We start from the raw sequence: 6,000 nt of genomic DNA on the forward strand, positions 1-6,000 counted from the left end.
TGTCTTTCAGATCTCTTATCTTGGTTCAGTAATGCCCAACTTCATCCTGCTGCAATAAATCCATCATTATTATTTTAGCCTGATGTATCCAGACTTTTCCTTGGTTCAGAGGGCGGAGTAGCTCCAACTGAAAAGAAGTGAACTGTGGTGTGCAGGCGAAATGGTATCGTACCAGACTGGCAGTAGTGAGGGGGCCCTGGACTCACACAATGTCAGACAGGGAATTAGCACACATCCAAAAGCCCACTTTGGATGTCAGGACAACGACAAGATTTAAAAAATCTAAATGATCCCCCCCCCCCCCAAAAATAGAAAGCGATTAGTAACCACCGCTATTTTATTTTGTTTTTGTCCCTCTTTTTGGGAAACTGAGCAGCTAAGAGGCAGAGTTTTTTTTTTTTTTTTTTTTAATTTTTTTTTCAACGTTTATTTATTTTTGGGACAGAGAGAGACAGAGCATGAACGGGGGAGGGGCAGAGAGAGAGGGAGACACAGAATGTGAAACAGGCTCCAGGCTCTGAGCCATCAGCCCAGAGCCTGATGCGGGGCTCGAACTCACAGACCGCGAGATCGTGACCTGGTTGAAGTCGGACGCTTAACCGACTGCGCCACCCAGGCGCCCCTAAGAGGCAGAGTTTTAAATTTGTTTTTGTTTTGGTATTAAGGATGCAGAGTGTTGTAGGTGTTAGTACCATAAGGAATAAATTAAATGAAAAATAGAATGGTTACTAGTATTGTGGAGTTTTAGCACTGTTCAGATGATATTATCCTTGTAGACTATTTGTCTCTGCGCATAAGGAGTTATAGACAGTAAAAGCTGAGACAAAAAAATTACTGTTAGCCAGGATGAGCTGTTCTTCTATCTTATAAAATAAGCAATTGGAGATGGGCTTCCAGGTTTATAGTATAGATCTCCCACCTGGCCTGGGTGAGGGAAAAAATTCTTATACAGACAGCCACAGGACAGAGAGAAGCAGGAACACACAAAAGGGAAAAGTATGAGTCTAGTGTTTGTTTTAAAATTTCCTGACTTGGGGCATGTGGGTGGCTCAGTCGGCTAAGCATCGGACTTCAGCTCAGGTCATGATCTCATGGTTCTTGAATTTGAGCCCTATTTGGGGCTCACTGCTGTCAGCATGGAGCCCGTTTCAGATCTTCTGTCTCCCTTTGCCTGCCCCTCTCCTCCTCTCTCTCTCAGAAATAAGTGAACATTTAAAAAAAATTTAAATTTCCTGACTTGATCAAGGGCTGGAGCAGAGGTCTTTCTTCCGATGAGATACCTTGAATGTGCTCCCTAAAGTATTTGATTTTGGGTGGGATACTTTTCTAATCAGCCATGGTCTACTTCAGCCTATATTTTTTGCTACCACCCCTTAGGTTTTTAACTTTTAACTTCCTGAAATGTAGCATACATGGAGAAAACTGTACACATCCTAAGTATACAGCTTGACGGATTTCTGCAAACTGGACATGCCCATCCAACAGCAGCTCAATCAAGTGCTCTAGTGACGGCAACTTCAGTTGCTGCCCCCAATATGATAGATATTTGTGCCTATTTTTGAACTTTACGTAAATGGAATCATACTATATGTGCCTTTTTGTACCTGACTTCTTTTGCTCAGCTTTATATTTTGTGAAACTCATTCGTATTGTGGCTCCTTTCCTTAATTTTTATGCTTCTTAATTTTTTCTTTCATTTCTCTTCAGATTAGCCATTGGCTTTTATGTATCACCTCCTTGATTCGGTGTGGACAGCCATGACATGTACATAGAGTGACTCTCGTGGTGGCCTTTGATGGCTGAGGTTGTCCCTGCTTTTTCAGCTCTACATAGTTGTCTGGATGTAACTGTGTTCCAAGCAGCCTAAGGGCTGAATATCTCTAACTCATTAACCTGTGCCTGTTAGCTTATAGTTTCTACTACTTGTAGCCTCTTTGAGGTTTCAACCAAACACTGATCCTGGGGAAGCAAGGAACCAGGTGTTCCCAGAAGATCAGACGTGACCGCAGTAGAAAATAGCCATCCCTGATATCTGTAAGCGTGCTTGAGATCAAATGCTTACCCTGCACATTGACCTTCACCACTTCCCCGTGCCTCCCCCTTAAAAAGTTCCTGCTTGGTCTGGGACTTTGGAGATGGTCTTCAGACATTAGTCGGCCATCTTCCCAGGTTGCCAGCTTCCTGAATAAAGCAACATTTCTTTTCTAACCAATACTTGTTTCTGTTGGTTTTCTAGTGAAGAGCAGCTGAGCTTGGGTTTCAATAACAGGAAGAACTGAGAGCTAAGAAGAGAGGAGGTCAGGGTCAGTGCACTCTGCCCCTGCAATATCTTTTCTTTTAACACTCTCTTCCTGTCTCCAAACCATTCCAGCCCAGTCCCCCAGTTAGCAGGAGAGTAGTAGGTTCCCATTACACCAGCTGGGGTAGATTCCACAGCAATGCTTTTCCACACAGGACTCACTTTCCTCTCCAATTCGGGAGGGAGCAGTGGAGGGACATGGTATGGGAACAGAGTATCAGCTTTGATAAAGGGATGGTTTGGTTGGCTGGTAATTTGTTCACGATTTTTTCCCCTCTTCTAGTGAGCTTGTCCATGAGAAATGAAATAATACTTTATAAAATAGGTAAATGACTTTTTTTGAGGGAGATTTAAACTGCATTAGAACACAGCTTAGATGAAACAACACAAAGGTTTTGATCCATTCAAGTTTGGGCAATTGATTTTATAAAGAATTTTTCCGGGTCCCTTTGCAGCATAACATTTATAATAGTAGCTCTGTAATTCTGTAGATCATCTTTTTACTAACTACTAGTCAAATTCATTCATCTTCATGTGCTATACAGAGATAAAGTCAATGGCTGTCTGAATTTGTCAACTTCAAATGCTAATGAAGTATCAAGAAAATCAATAGGATGTATCACCACTCTTGCAACTTATTCTTTTGGCCTCAAAGGCAGGGAATATTCCTTGGAAAGAAGTCAACTCAGATTTTGAAGTTACAGCTCAGGTGGTCCTTTAGACCCTCCCTCCCCAACTCTAGACTCTAATATGCAACTGTCCACTTGACATTTCCACTTGCTTGTCTAATAAACATCGACCAAAAGTGAATTCCTGATGGTCTCTCCTAAATCAACTCCACCTGAGTCCTTTTCATCTTGGTTAATGGCCAACCCTAACCGTCCGATTACTCAGGCCAAGACCCTCAGGGTCACCCTTGCCTCCTCTCTGTCTCACACCCTCCATCCACTCTGTCAGCAAATCCGGGATCTGACCAGTTCTCACCACCTCCACTGCTACCACCTTGGTCTGAGCCACTATCATTTTTCTCCTGTCTTGCTTCAGGAGCTTCTTAACTTGGCTTTCTTTCTGCCTTTGCACCCCATTTCAGTCTATTCTTAACAAAGTAGTCAGAGGGATCCTTTTTTAAGTAAGATCGTGTCATTCTTTCCTCAGACACTCCGGTGGCTCCCTATTTCGCCCACAGGGGGAACGTTTGGTCTCCTCCAGCACACCCCTCAAAGTGGCACACCCCAGACACACCCTTCCAATCCACACCCTGTCAGCCATGCCCCCTTCGCCTCCATGCCCCTCCTCTTCCATGGTCACCCCCTCCACGCATCACCCTCCTCACTCCTGGTCACCCCACTGCAGCCACACCAGCCTCTGGGCTGAGCCTCAAACTCTCTTGTCTTTACTTCTGCATTCGGGCATTCGACGGGGGGTTCGCTCTGCATGGATCACTCCAGACAGATTTCCAACTTCTTTACACCTTGCCCAAAGGTCACTTTCTCAATAATCATCCTAGCTAACATGGGAAAACACTTGCCACCCCACACATATCTCACCCCAGCCGGTCTTGCATATGGATATGCACAGGAATGTTTCTAGGTGGGAAGAAGCTGGGGGAAGCTCTCAGAACTCTCGCGAGAGCCGGCGCACAACACCCTGGCTCCTTTCTCCCCCGCACGCGGGCGTGTAGGCCGCGTGGTGCTTGCAGTTAGTGTCCGGACGGGAACAGGCCACGGGGGTCCGCAGAGCTCTCTGGCTGCCTTCCTCAAAGAGTCCAGGAAGCCGAAAGCCCCCGAGTGGGTGGACACCGTGGAGCCAGGCCGGGCGTAAAGCGCGGCTCCCTGCAGTGAGAACTGTTTCTGCTCGTGAGCTGCGTGCCCAGCGCGGCACCTGTTCCTCCGGGGGGCGCTGGCGTCGGCTCGGTGACCGGGGCCTGGGTGGGGGGAGGACGACAGCGACAGGGCGTCATGCCCAGCCACGTCAGCCCAGGGTCAAGCCCTGGAGGGTCTGGAGTCAGCCCAGGGTCAAGCCCTGGAGGGTCTGGACGTGGCAGAAAAGGAACACACCACGATGGGGGCCGCAGACTGATGGCTGAGGGACAGAGAGGGCCGGACGGGATCGCCAGACAGGTAAGGGGTGCCTTAGAACACGTGACGCCCGGTTAGTAGATTGCCTCGTGGGGAGGCGGGGAGAGAACAGCTGGGATCGAGTAGACACAAATTTTTGCCTGCTGTGGCCACACCTACCATCCAGAAGGATTCTGCCAATTCACATAGTCACCACCAGTGTGTTAATTCTTGACTCCAAACCCTTGAAAACACTTGGCGTTATCATCAAAAAAATTCGGCGCAGTCCCATAGGTAAAGGCTTATATATTATTGTTTGAGTTTGTACGTCTTTAATTACTATTGAGGATGAACATCTTTTTACATCTTCATTGGTCATTTGGGATTTTTACTTCTACGAATTATCCTTTACCTATTTTTTGTTGTCCGATTATAAAAGGTCTTTTTGAATTAACCGTTTCTTAGTCTTAAACATTGCACCCGGTTTACTTTTTATCTTTTTTTTTTGTGTGTGTGGTGTTTTGCTGGTCAGGAAAGCTTTAAGTGCTTAGATAGTCTACTGTGTCAGCCTTTTCTTTTATGGGATATATATTTTGTTGTCTGGCTCAGCCCTCCTCATATGAATGCTTATCCATAGTTTCTTCTAAGTTTTCTGTGATCTTATCATTTCACTGAAATGTTTCCGAAATCGGGAGAGTATTCAGGCTTAATATGTGTGGTGGCTTGCAAAACTGGCTACGGTCCCCCATCCTTCCCAGTAGGCTCCCCTCTCTGCCCTGTGGTATTGCAGTTCTGCCCAGGAGGCGGTGGTCTCCACCTAGTCGGTCTGGGCTGGCCTGGTGACTCTCTTTGACCAACAGAGTGGAGTGGAGGTGACCACGTGTCTGTTCCAAGACTAGACGTCGTAAGGGACCTTTCGTGCTTCTGCTCTTGCTCTGTCAGCTGCCCTGTGAATAAGCTTGCTGGGCGAGGAGATGCATGAGGCCTTTTGCTTTTCCATCACTCAAGCTGACAGCAAGCCAACTTGAGAGGTGCGAACGAGGTTATCTTAGACCAGCTGGTCCCTACCTAAGGTATCGGCTGATCGGTAGCTGACAGCCACAGGCGCATGAACGAGCCCAGCCAAGGCCAGAAGAAGAGCTGCTCCTCTGAGCCACCCACAGAAAAGTGAACTAGTTACATGGTTGTTTTAATTAAATAATATTTTAATGGTTTTTATTTATTTTTGAGAGAGAGAGAGAGACAGAGAGACAGAGAGCGAGCAGGGGAGGGGCAGAGACAGAGAGGGAGACACAGAATCCGAAGCAGGCTCCAGGCTCTGAGCTGTCAGCACAGAGCCCAACACAGGGCTCAAACTCATGAACTGTGAGATCATGACCTGAGCCAAAGTTGGATAACCGTCTGAGCCTCCCAGGTGCCCCATATATTTTTAATTTTATGTTAAAAAGGCTACTTTGTTCATATTTTATAGTTGATTATTTTTGACATTTAGGAAAATTATTTACCCTGATGTTTTAATTTTGTAACTACTTTCCTGAACTCCAGTTATACTAAGAAAAATGTTTAAAGTTGCAACATATGAATCATGTTGCAAATAATGATTTTTTTTCCTCCTCTCCAATATTTTTTCTCTGTTTTGTTTTT

This window comes from Puma concolor, chromosome D3 (genome assembly GCF_028749965.1).
Source record: "Puma concolor isolate L17-30 chromosome D3, mPumCon1.1.hap2, whole genome shotgun sequence".
Lineage (NCBI taxonomy): Eukaryota > Metazoa > Chordata > Mammalia > Carnivora > Felidae > Puma > Puma concolor.